The sequence below is a fragment of the Harpia harpyja genome, chromosome 6 (assembly GCF_026419915.1).
Source record: "Harpia harpyja isolate bHarHar1 chromosome 6, bHarHar1 primary haplotype, whole genome shotgun sequence".
Lineage (NCBI taxonomy): Eukaryota > Metazoa > Chordata > Aves > Accipitriformes > Accipitridae > Harpia > Harpia harpyja.
Window position 1 is genome coordinate 5439134 of NC_068945.1, and position 13836 is coordinate 5452969.

Sequence of the window (13836 nt, forward strand, 5' to 3'; positions counted from 1 at the left end):
AGCTTGTCTTCTCCTCCTGTCCAGACCGGGGCGGGGGGTGGTTTCATCTTCACTGTCCAGTCAGTTCTCGATTCATTTTCGGTGATGACGCAGAAGGGCAGCAGCTGGTGCTAACTAAACGTGCCGCTGCTCTTTGAGGGGAAAGCTTGAAGCAACGAGCCCAAGCCACCGGGCAGGCAGGCCGAGCAACCACGTTTTGACCGCACAACCAAAGGCCGAGAGGCAAACGCTCCATCCAGGGGCCGGGGCTGCTCCGAGACCGGCGCCAGCCGGCGAGTCCAGCGGCGTCGGGTTTCCGTGGCGAGCCCGGTAAGGAACAATAAGGGTCGCCCCATCGACACCGGCGGCGGCGGCGGCGGCCGTCACCTCAGCCCGGCGGCGGGAGCGCGCCTCCGCCCGCCGCGCGCGCCCTCAGCCGGGCACCCAATCAGCGGCCGCCGGCTTCCAGCGCGCGCGTGCGTGGGGGAGGGGGCGGCGCCACGTGACTCGCGGGGTGCCGGAGGGAGCGGCGTTGAAATCCACATCCGGGTGAGGCCGCGCGGGCTGGCGGGCGGGCGGCCCTGAGGGTGAAGCGCGGCGGCGGCGGCGGCGGCGGCGGCGGCGGCGGCAGGGTCCGTCTGTGACTGACCGGGGCGGCCGCGGGGCGGGCTGAAGCGGAGGGGGGAAGCCGCCTCCAGTCCTCCTGTGTAGAGGCTGCCCACCCGCGCCGAGTTAAGCCGGGCGGGGGGCGGGGGAGGAGGCAGGCGCTGTTTCCAGCTGGTTCGCCGCCCTCCCCTCAGCGGGGTTGCGGGGCCTGGAGCTGGGCTGGTTCCGGCGGTTGGCGGAGCCTGGCTGGAGCGGTTGCCGCAGGTGATTGATTGTCTCTGCGAGGCCTGCATTCATCTGCCAGACTCTTCCTCCGGTGCTGCCCCCGGGGTCCAGGCCCTACCTGTGCCACGGCTGCGGCCCGCCAGTGTCGATACCCGTGTGCTGTGGGGGCTGTTCTTAGTGACGAGACTTAAGGGTTGCTACAAGAGGGGATTTTAAAAGTAGTTTAGAGGAACAACAGGAGCCTTCCTTCCCTGCACCAGAAAATTGATATCCCTGTCAACAGGAAGGAGAACCTTGTGAGTAGTTCTCTAGCCCAGAGGTTTGGAAATCTAGGCTATCACTTCTCTGCTCCCCCGCTTCTGAGGCCAAACTGTGCATGGCCAAATTTTCAAACACTGTCCAGAATCTTAAGTTGTGGTGAAATATCTAGTTTGATTTTTTCAGAGGTGCCTGTGTGCCTCATGTCTGTTACTATAAATGGAGTTAGATGTTGAAATATTTCTGAAAATCTGTCCAAATCTTAAAGCATCTAAAACATTTTCTGTAAATCTGGTCTTTAAACACTTTAGGTTTTGAGGCTTCTCATATGTATAATAGGGTTGACTGTATCCTCTTGATACCTCAGCACCTGAGCTTAACCTTTTGCTCTGGGATGCTCCCTTGATGAACTCTCTCTGCAGCTTTGGTTCGTCTCAGGAGACAATAGTTTGTCTTGTAAGCAATTTTCCTTTCCTACCTTAGCAGTTCTTTCTGCTGAACAACTACATATTGTGAATGCATTTCTTGCCATCTTACTGCAGCATTTTAGTGGAGCTTTGGGTAGTTTTTGTCACAGTGCTTGAACACCTGTTTCTGTAGACTTGCTTAATTGTTTTTGTTCTCGGTGCTTTCTGGCTGTTTTACTTTCTCCTGCTCTTCAGGTTTTGCTCTTATGCATATGTTTCTTAAACTTATGACTTTGTTCTGAGTGCCTCCATATGCATGGCTTGAATGTCTAAGTAACTGTTGGTGCTAATGTTCTAGTAATTCATTGGTTTTTCGTCATGGATGTCAGTTTCTCAGTCACTAATACGGGAAGCAGACTGCTGACTGTTTTCAAACATTGCAGGACAGGCAATGTCTGTTAACAAGTGTGGTAGTGAACTCCATGCTGGTAGGAGTTGAAAGAAAAGAATCACAGCAGTGTTCAAACAGGTGATGCCTGGATGCTCAATGAATATTAGATAATCCCAGAGCCTATTTCAGAACCTCTTAAAGAGATTCTTGAATCTGGTGCAAATTTATTTTACACTATTTTGAAAGGAAGGCAATTAAATACAGGAGACTAGGACAATAACTTCTGTGCTGTGTGCCTCAACATGTCTTCGTGAATAGCTTCACCAATAATGCCTTCTGCTGTTAGTCTGGGACATCACAGCTTCCCTGTGCTGAGATGGTATTTTACTGTATCTCTTCTGAGGAGGTAGGTGGATTTTGTACACACCAAATTGAGACAGTGGATATTAAAATAAAGTCTGTCACCTTTGGATGTGTTTTTAGCCAAATCTTTATTCTGACCATTGCTATAATTAAGTTGAAGTCTTCCTTCCAGTTTAATTCTACCTAGAGATAGAAATGACTGAAAACTGAGTATACCTGGTGACACATTTACATCTGTGATGTTCATACATAAACTTCCACAAAGGTTTTGAGACATATTGATTAGCCAGTGCCTCACTAGAACTCTTAATGCAGTTTAAGTACTTTTCCATTTAATTACATTCTCCTTGATTGTTTTCTGCATGTCTTTGAATGCCATGGACTGTTAGACTAACTCCGTTGCGTTTCTTTCCAAGTGACACAACTACTGCCAGAGCTTGGTGAAGAATATATGTTGTCTAGACAATGTTAGCTGTTTATGTGGTGTCAGGCTGACGTTCAGGATGATGATAGCTACATAGATTCGTAGGTGCCAGAATACAATTATGCTATAATGCATTTTTCTGGTCCAGAGGCACAGTTGGATTGCAGTCTTAAGGGCAATAACTGGCATTCTCCAAATGTTTACAGAACTGCTAAGACATCTAAGTATGGTGTGTATCTGAGCAGTTGGCTTGATTCCACCTGACTTACTGAAAACCAACTTCCAGGAAAGCTTGCAACACCAAATGGAAAAAAGTTTGTGGTATGATGGAAACAAGCTTTTTGTGAATCTTTAAATGTAAAGTTCAGAATATCTCTTGCCCATGTTCATTTGAGTCCATTCACGTTCACGAGGTGGTTGTTTCAGTCTGCAATGGTCTGATATGCTTGTGTAATCTGCTATTGTCCATTTGTGCAGTTTTTGACGCTTAACTGACCTTACAAGAAAGTACTTTCTGCTTATGTAAAACTAATTTGATCATAATAATGAAGGAAACAACTATTGTTAAACCAATCTTGATACTTTTTCAGTGATGTTTTTTTCTTTTGTGTAGGGCTTTTTCCATGGCACATTAGAGGTCTCAGGCTGCAGACAGTCATACGTTTTAAGTTATGCAGACTAGATCTACCTTTAAGTGCTTGTAAGTGGTAGATTATCTAAAAAGTGTTGCAAGGTTAACATCTGTTACATTTCACTACTTTGTTACTTTGATACTTACAAGAATGCATCAGAAATTCAAGGCGGGGGTTGTTTTTCTGTTTTGGTTATCTTGTGCTTCTAAAGATTTAAGGTTTATGTGGAAATAACCCTTTCTTGTGTTAGTAAAAATAAATACCTTGAATTTTAAAGTTGGATTTAAGTTTTCTGATAAGGCCTGTTGCAACCTTTATCTTCCTTTATCCCTTTGTGTCCCTTAAGCAATGGTACCTGCTCTCCAGACCTGAGTCTCCAGAAGTGGTGCTATTTTTACAGAAAGGAATTAAATGACTTGTGATTTTCTTAATGTAGCATAACATAGTATCTAGACTTTCTTAATGTACAGTAGGATTCATATTGTTTCTTCCTGAAGAGTTTGGGATTGACCAACGTGTAGAATTTTGCTTTTTCTGACATAGCAGGCTTTTTTCCTTTACATTGTTCAGCTGACAGTTTTATTTTTGGAGTGACCGAAATTAATTCTGGGGGTTCTGTCCACTCTTTCGGTGAAACCAAGGCTTAAAAATGTAATTTCCATTATAGGGTATGGTTGGAGAAGCAGAATTATGTACCCATAAATTTCTTTTTAAGCAATCATGGAGGGCTTCTTGAATTAAAAGAAAGTGAATTAAATTTATTACTTTACATGTACTTGCTTAAGTGGTGATGGGTATTCCTAAAGAGATTTTTAGGGATGGCATTTTTATAGAACTCTTCTGCAGTTTTTCAGCAGCTGGATGTGGCATCTGTCTGCCTTGGTTTGTGTATGTGAGGCTAATATTTCCTGTTGATCACATTGTTACAGATACTGTCTAGTAAACATTTCAAGCCTTTGAAACAGAGCTAGAGAAATGGACATAATATTTACAAAGGTGTTCTGGATCCTTAGAAATAAAAATGGTTCTCATGCCTGTATAACACTTATATAAGAAAAGCAGGTTTTGCTATTTGTCGTTAAAGGGATCACAGTTCAGTTTTTGTATGTCTTTCAGAGAGGAATCTGGAAATGGCTTTAGTTTAAGTTGCTGATTTCAGCCGATGTAAAAATAAGTCTTCTGTTATATTCGCACAAAGTTCTAAGTTTTAATTTTAAGAAAATCAAGCATGTCCAAACTATAGTGCAACTTAGTAAAAAAAGATCTAATATCTCGGGCAGTTTATGGAACACTGGCCAATGTTTGAGTATGCTTATTGGTTGTGTTTCAGTTTTTGTATGCATTGAGGAATTGTACTCTGATTATGAAGTATTGCATTCTTAAGAGCTGTTGTGTGGCAACACAGCCATGCCAAGGCACTAGATTCTTTTGATCTGAATAGAAGCAGAAAAACATGCAATTTGCAATCATGTGTTTCAAGTGATGATAAATGTGTATGAAGATGTAATGAAAATTTCATACTTACCTCAATATGAATATTATGAGCTGGAAAGCATGTCCTATGAGGAGCGGCTAAGGTCACTGGGTTTGTCTAGTTTGGAGAAAAGGAGGCTGAGGGGCGACCTCATGGGTCCCTACAGCTTCCTGAGGAGGGGATGTGGAGAGGGAGGTGCTGAGCTCTTCTCCCTGGGATCCAGTGAGAGGATGCATGGGAATGGTTCAAAGCTGCACCAGGGGAGGTTTAGACTGGACATCAGGAAGCATTTCTTTACGGAGAGGGTGGTCAGACACTGGAATGGGCTTCGTGGAGAGGTGGTCAATGCCCTAAGCCTGTCAGTGTTTAAGAGGCATTTGGACAATGCCCTTAACAACATGCTTTAACTTTGGGTCAGCCCTGAAGTGATCAGGCAGTTTGACCAGGTGATTGTTGTAGGTCCCTTCCAACTGAAATATTCTATTCTATGGACACTCTGGGGAAGAGATGGAGCTCTGGGTGAATAAATGTGAGCTGAAAGGGATGACAAACATTTGCTCTAAGCTATGGACTTTTCAAGAAAATAACTGCTGTAGACATACTTGCTGTTGCACATGTTCTTTTGGGTACACTGAATGAAGGTGGGAGAAATTTGTAAGAATGTGAGCAGATTTAGAGATGCTTCACATGTTGTTATGTACCCAGAATAGGTACCTGCTTTCTGGGAAAATCTTGTCATTAATCCTTGCCGAGGTTGGGGTCCCTGTTTCCCTGGTACAGTTTGGGGCTTTTCTTTATGTACAGGGGGTCTCTCTGTCAGGAACTACCCCCTGAGCCTGGCTGCAGAGGATTACTGTTACAATCTGTAAAGGCTGTTTTTAAAGTACTGGAAATTGCTTAGGGATTGCCCTGCGCCTTCATTGGGCAAAGTATATTCTTAAAGATTATGGTGTGTAGGTGCCTCCTACGAATGAAGAATTGGGCTCCTGAATTTTCTGTCCATATATTTACATGAGACATACCTTCTGTAATGCTGAAGAAAGCTTAAAGCTTTGGAAATTTCAGTGGATAAATGGGATTTCTTCTGGCTTTAGGTCAGCATCTAAAGGGAATGGTAACATCAAGGCAACATAATTCTGCAGTTTATATAGGCTATATGGTAAAGCATTAGGAAAAATGTAAAGGAGGCAAAATGTATTTAATTTTTTTTCCCCACATAAATTCATTGTGAGATGTGCTGACTCCATTTTAGAAAGGGGTTGTGGAGTCCCACAGAGTTAGTAGTCGTTCCCTGAGAGTCTGGTGGATTTCAGTTTTCAGTTTGTTACTGTAGAATTGTCACTGTTTCCAGTATGCTTTGCTAATGTTTTTATGTATCAATAATGTTACTAATAATGAATTAATGAAATGTAAAAACAAAAAAATTAAACATTTTATTAATTTTTATTAAAGTGTTTATTTATTTTCTTAACTAAATGTAAAAATATTTAAAAAATGTTTTGCCAATTGATAAACTCATTAAAACTTAGAGGACCAGACCACTCATGTTAGAAAGGGGCAGGATACGGACTGTAATTTGCATTTAACAGCCTGGGGAGATACAAGAAAACATTAGTAGGATCATGTCGTCATTGTGCTCATGTAGATCCTGTTCTGAAAAATAATTTAGGGACTTAAGTCTTTCTAAAAGTCTTTGTTTTCTAAGTTGATTTTTTTGTATTTCTGATGCTAATTGAGTTTTTATAATATGGTTGTGATGAAAATGTTCTCAATATTTAAAACCTGATAAAGGTTACTGCAAAAGGTCTAAATATCTCTCTATCAAATGGATTTTTTTTAATGGAATAGAATAAATAATTTTATATTGGAATTTTGTAAATGTATATATTCATAAGATGAGAACAGATTATAATATGATTTTATAATTAGATTTCCAGATTGGGTTCTATCTGGTATTGAGACAGGTCTTTATCTTCTTGTAGGTATACATTTTGCCTTGTTTGGTACTGCAGCCCTTGTTTGGAATGCCTGGATTTCAGAAAGGCAGTGTTTTTACCTGACGTCTTTGAATGTCAGTTTTCATTCCTTTTCCACGTTAGATTTGTGATTACTCTATGAGTTGTAGTAAGAAAATGGAAAGGGTTTGATCTATGATGTGGTAGGAGCTTGTGGCCAATGACAGTCCTATTTAAAAAAAAAAAAAAAAAAAATCTTCTGTGGTAGGAAAAACTTTCCGCACTTCACTTCTAGAGGAGTTACAGACTGACTTTAGACAGAAGTGTTTGCTAAGACAGGAAAAAAAAAGAAAAGGCAAAAGAGACTACATGCATTCTCATTGGTTAGCACAAACCAGTGATTTTTATTTGGTGTCCATCTGAAGTTTTCTAGAAGTGTTGCAGCTTGTATGTTTTGTTTTGGTGGTGTGTTTTTGTTTGTGTTTTTTTTCTTTTTTTTTTACTAAAAATGTTTATAATGACCTTTTTAAGGCATGAGGGTAGGGCATATCAGAATGTCTTGGGGACATAGTGATGGGGGTCCAGAATCTATCACTTCAAAATCAGTGGTCCAAATTCAGTCCAGCTTGTTAGCAGACAAATTATTTTGTGTAAAATGAGCTGCGGAGTTGACCAGGTCATACACACCTATGATTTCCATTTGAGTTAAGATCGAACTGCTGTAAGTCAGTAGCTGTAAGATAATTTTAAAATTTCAGGACTGGCTGTTCTTTATCTTAGGGTGGTTTTTGTTTGGTTTTTGGTGTTTGTTTTTTTTTGGGGGGGGGATGGGATTATTTAGTCACTTCATTATAGCCAAGATGTCAGAGTTTGATACAGGTTTAGTTGGGCAGAAGTGATATAGCAGCTGGGACTAAGATTTTGTATTTTTAATGTCTTTTTGTGTGTATTTGTTGTGAAGAACTCCAGGCACACCTGATGTAGGACTTAGAATATAAAAGCAACTGAAACTGCTAACAAAGAAAAGGAAGATGATGGTGTTTTTTTCTGAATTTTTTTTTTTTTTTGGTAAGATAAAGATCCTGTGTCCTCAAACACCTTAAGTTAAGAGGTAAGGGAAGAAATACATTGCATAGTCTGATCAGAGAAAACTATGAGGACAATTGGTGACCCTTTGAAATGTGTTTTATGCCTTACTACTCTAAGCAGCAGCAGACTTCAGTTTGGGTTAATGGTGCCTACTCACTTAACCCAGTTGCAAAAAGTGAATATAATCCCCTACTCCATTTAAATGCAGAGCGAAACAGGTTGCTTAACCTAGCTCTGAAAGTAGCTTAACATTTAAAAAAACCAAACGAATGAACCCCCTTCATCTGAGAAGCAGAAACTAACAACCCATTGCAGGAACTCAAAACCAATTTGAACTCAGTATACAATATGATGAAGGGATTCTCTGTAACAACATGTTACAAGCCTTAAAATTAGAATTTCATAAGCAATTTTTTATCTCCTTCCCTGGGGATTATATTCAAGTGAAGTAATTCAAGATAAAACCAGTCTTTGTTCCACTGGTACATTGTTTAGATTTCTGTTTTCTACTGGGGTGTAAAGTTAGGGGGAAAGGAGCTGTCAGAAAACTAGCCTAATGTTCTGCATATGGTTTTGGCTATAATGGGTAAAACCTAGGAATCTAAATTCACTGACTGATAATTGACCTGTTAGGAAGATAAAATAAAACTGCGTATGGTAGAAATAGGTAACTATTGACCTAAGCTGGGGCAGAGAGGGATGACATAAAAAAAAATTCTGAGTGGTTCACCTAACCTATTTGTTTACAAATTATATTTTTGTACAGCAATTTCCTGATGGTTTGTGCAAGGGACTGTCAGTGTCTTCAGTTAATGTGTGTCTGTGCTAAGCCAGGCAGCAGATTCTTTGTTGTGTCGTCAGGCTGCAGTTAAGCCGGGGCAGAGGACATTGGTCAACAGGTAGTATCACTGCTGCAGTTACAACTTTTTTCTCATGCTCTTCTCCAAGAAGTTTGTCCACAAAGCAAACTTATTTTCCATTTTTAGTTCTGTGTATTCAGGCCGAATATGTGGGTATTATTTTTCTGACTGCTGTCCCCTGCAATAGGGGAAGAGACTAAAAGATTGCTGATTTAATATGCTTCTGATTGTGATGGTATCTGCAAGGTATGGGCTGTGAAGAACAGTATAACTAATTTAAGTTACCGTGTATCATGCTTTACCATCTACTTCCTGCAGGTGTTTGTGTCTGATCACAGTCCATTGAAAGGCCATGCCTTGCTACAAGAAGTGTAGCTCCTATTTAAAAGACACTGTTATTGAGTGGTATATAAAGATTTTTGGGTGTTGAAGAGATAACAGTCCCGACTACGTTTGCTGGAAGACATCCCTTGGTACAATAGTTGGTGAAATTTATATTCAGAGTACCATCTAGATCAGAGAAGTAAGTGAATCTGGATGTTAAGTAAGTGTTATCTGTAGGAATTAATGTGTGTGAGGGAATAGTTAATAACAGTAATAGATTACACTTATTAATTGAGCTAGGCAGCAGGTAAAATTTGAAGATTCAAAATGCAAAACTTCCAAAGGTTTGGAAATATTGTAGATAGTTGAGGGACCAAACTAATTTGAACTTCAAATAGGGGACATGAAAATAGCACTTATTCATTCATTGCTAGTCAGTTCTTTTCTCTTCCAGGCCAGCAAAAAGGTAGCTTTTCATGCAAATAGCATTGGCTGTGCTTTTCTGTTAATATTTCTGAAAAACCTCTGAGACAGTTTTCACCTAGAGGTTATTTAGTGGGTATGACAATGAGTCCTTAGCTCAGTTTGCAGAGGTAATGGCAAACTTAGTCAGATTGAGGTACAAAACTGCTAAACCAAAACTGAAGTGCTTTGAGTATTCATTTAGAAGTCTATATTAACAATATACTTTTGAAGTAGTCTCGGTGTCTATGCAAATATGTATAGATGCCCTTGACAAGTAAAGACAAATGCTAAATTCACTCTTAAGCCACTCCTCTTCTTCATTCCATTAGTCGTCCTATGGATGATTTAATTTCAAATGTTTCAGAGTATGAAAACATTTTATTACTTACAGTGCTTTCTGTACATGCTCTAGATTCTGAAGTTCTGTTAGCTTGTAAATAATTAAATATACAAAATAACTGCTGAATAATGTACTAAATAATTATAAGTTCATTCCATGTCTCCTTCAGGTTTTTGAATAAGGTGAATGTAGGTAAAAGCTGTCCGACATTCTGTGTACTGTTGCCAAACCTTGGTCTTGTAGTTCTTTACAGCTGAATTTTTCCTTATTAAATACTTTGCCAGAACACACTGCTAGAATTGATTTCATTTATCTTGAGGTGGGCTTGAGAGAAAGATTGGAATTGTATTACTTTGAATTTGTTTTAGTATCCTTTTATATTAAATACCTACGTTTTCACTTTAATATCTTTTATTCATTGCAGAGCACAGGACAGTGATTTTTTTTTTTCTTTTAATTTCTGAGGAAAAGAGAGCTACAGTCAACTTCTTTGCACTAGGCTTACTCTTTTTTCAAAACTTTAACAACACTTTCCTCTGTTACAGTTCTTGAGTTTACTGTGTGTGTATAGAGAGAAATAAACTGGAAATCCTGTCTCTGAGGATTGGAATTTAGTGTAGTTTTAGATGGAAAACAAAATATTTTAGCATACACTTGCCAGTTAAGCTTTTAAAAGGACTTTCCATGGGGTGCAACTTCTGAAATAATGCAGAGTTTCTAAAGAGGTTTCCATGTGAGAGAGAGATAGATATATATGCCACAGTCGACTTGCTTTTAGTTTATAAGCTGCTGGAGTGAAAATCAGTATCTTGGCCTGATCAACTGTAGATTGTAGAAAAGTTGTACTTAGTTTGAAATGATGGTTTTCAGTGAAGTCTTGTGGCCTGTGATATGTTCTGCTGGTGGGTTCTCAAGTTTTTCTCATGTTTCTATGTGTTACATGGGAAACTTTAAACATTTTGGTTTACTTCTCCCCACCCCCCCAACAAGTTCTTGCACACTTGATTAGCACTAATGTATAGTAACATTGTAAAATGACTGGAAAGAGTCTCAGAAACTGAATTTAAACCCAATTTTGTTTAAAAGTTACAGTCCACTTAAAAATTATTCATACAGAAATTTAATATTAATTACTGTATGATGAATGATAAAATGAGATATTGATACTCCAGGATCAGATTAGTTTTATTATTAGAACATAAAAAATAGTTTCTGCTTTAGGATTTTTGTGAATACTTTTTTTCTAGTTAATGAGTGCTTAAAAAGTGTGTGATACAGCTATAACTATCGATATTGAAGGTACCTGAGATTTGGTGGAGTTATCCTTATAAATACATGGATGAGCTGCCTTTAATGTTTATGAAGAGGCCTGACTTGCCCTTCGTTGAGGTTGAAAGAGCAATATTGGTTTGAGAACCATATTTTCTTTAAAAGGAGAAGAGACAGGAATTAATGAGCTTGAAAATTTCAAAAATAGAGGCAAATTGTATTTATTGCTGGAAACTATTAAATTTAAATTGGCTGTGTGCCCTGAAGACTTTGGTATACATAGATTACTTTTGTTTTACTATCTGAAAATAAGTGTGTTCTCTCTCTCTCTCTTTATATGTGTGTGTATATATATACCTACCCACCCCACCCCACCCCCCGCCATGTTGCCCCAGTGGTACATGCACAGGTGAACAAAGTTATGAGCTGGGTGTTTTGTTTTGTTGGGTTTTTTTTCTTTAAATTATAGCAAGCAGGAACTATGTAATATAAGTCCTTAATATTTTCAATGCATACTTTTAGAAGTAAATCACTTTTGTCATGCATTTGAAAGGGGCCAAGGTAATACTGTTAGAAAATGAACTTATCAGCAAAAGGTTTCAAAATGCTTTTTTACAAGGGTAAAGATACTGACCTGATGGATTGCCTTAATGTATTCCAGAGTGTGTTTAAGAAGGATTTAGGAAGTTAACTTATCCAGTTATTGTGATGTGGACTGTATTAAAGATGTATTTTAGTAAAATGGATGCATATCAAAGTTGAGTAAAGAATACTGAGTAGTGGGAGTGCTCAAAAATAGTTATTAAAAAAATTTAAGTCACTTTTCATTTACTGCTGGTCTACATAGTATATGTAAAACACACACTCAGAAATGAAGTGATTACCTTTCTAACATACCTGAATCGTTTTTCTTAAAAAAATAAAAAAGTTAACAAAGTTGTAAAAACATAACACATTTTTATTTCAAATGGTTGTCTTCAGGTAGCAGCTATGCTTACATTTTTCAAATTTCCTCATAGCGTAAAATACACTGTGATCTGATTACAGTGTCTAGTTTAGAAGTCTAGATAATAAATAAGAGTTTTTCTTTAAGAAAAATGAAAAGGTATTTAATTCTATGTCAACATTGGATCCCATGGAAAAATGCACACATCTGTATTTAACCTGATTAAACTATAAATGACTGTGGAACATCTGGAGTTAGTGAAAGTGATGAAGGATAGAGTACTGGCAGTATCTTTGTTACAGCAGGGGCTACTGTACAGTTCTTGCTTATTAATCCAATCCTGGTTCCTCCATTAGGTTTGAATTATAGAACCACGTGCTAAATAAAAAAGTGAGGGAAGGGTGAAAGAAGACCAACAGTTTGCAGAGTTGAATTTAGTTGTAGTCTACTGGCACACTGCACCTCCCATTCAGTACCCTGGTGACAGACAGCCAGGCTATGGTCTGAGCTGCTCTCATTAAATGCACTAGGCTTGAATTTATTAAAATTATTTTGGCATTTGGGATTAAAAAAATAATTTTCTTTGTTCTTATTTAGTGAAATGTTTTATGATAATAATTTTCCATGCAAGTTGTGCACTGAGCAATAGTGGTTTGATTATAGAAGTAGCCTAATGTACTACTTATTATGAATGAAGGAAAATAGTTGTGATTTTTCTGTTAATATTTTTTTAACAATCTGACATTTATAAAATGACTGGATTAGCTGAAGTTATCCATTCACGTGAATTTTTTCTTAAAGTCTCTACAGAAAATTAACAATTACCTGAAACTTTTAATTGTTAAATGCATTGGGTTTTTTATTATTATTGAGTGTTAGTATAGGGTATTAATGGTTCTTGTTCAAATATTCAAGCTTTTTCTTGCTGACTTTAGTCAAGCAAAACTTGTCTTCATTGGGAATTTTGCTGACTAAAGACTATGTAATTGCCCAGTAATTAATGTAGTTAAAAGATATCACTCTACACGTAGTTTACTCTTTGGAACCTGAATGTTCTGCCTGTTTACTCAGTGTTGCCAGAAGGGATCACTTCTGCATAGTAATTTTTGGATAAATGTCAGTGGTTCTCTTTAAAAAGGTGCTGGTTTCAAAAGCTATTAAGGTCTGTGAATATATAAGGTCCTTGTTAACTTAAATAATTCCATGAATTCTCAAGTATATTATATACAAGTTCACTATATACATATATAAATAAATAAATGTCCACTGTAGTTTGTTATTATTTTGTCTTTTATATGTATTCGACATGCATGTTAGCTTTATACTTTAGGATGAATATCTCTTAGTCATGCATTTATTTCCAGTTTAACAAAGGTCTTGGAGATTATACACAATTGTGATTTAAAATAAATTACATGAGAGAAAGAACAATTAGTTTCCATTAGACTGGAAAGATGTGGAGCATTTTGAATTAGGCACACTGTCATGGATGGATGCTTGTCAGCATATATTGCCCATACTTCATGAACTTTGTGCATTAAATTTATTCTGCATTTTAGCTGTGAAGCAATGTATGTTTTATGAATTATCTGGGGTTTTTGTGTGTGCATGCTAATGTAATGTGGCGATGGATATCCTTACTCCTCTAATACCATGTTGCCATCAATGCCATCATTGCTGCAAAGAGAAGTACTGTAGAAGGCAGAGGCATTTTGAAGGTGATCAATGTCTGTGTAGTGGCACAACAGATTATGTTGGTTTTGCTATTTCTGGAAGGATCTGCTTGCTAAGCCTTGTTATATGATGGTATTTTAACTGCTAATGGGATT

The 13836-nt window shown here is 38.4% G+C and overlaps 1 protein-coding gene across 3 annotated transcripts in view; it reads left to right on the plus strand.

Moving 5' to 3' along the window:
• The first annotated feature begins 504 nt into the window (after positions 1-504).
• Positions 505-13836, plus strand: part of CCDC91 (coiled-coil domain containing 91) — a 157745-nt gene continuing 144413 nt past the window's right edge. For 2 of the 3 annotated variants that reach the window (XM_052789906.1, XM_052789908.1), the window contains exon 1: positions 715-1106. The gene's annotated coding sequence lies outside the window, so the exon portion shown is untranslated. Of the gene's footprint in view, positions 529-714; positions 1107-13836 lie in introns of those variants that run through there. The other variant, XM_052789907.1, reaches the window with a different exon arrangement.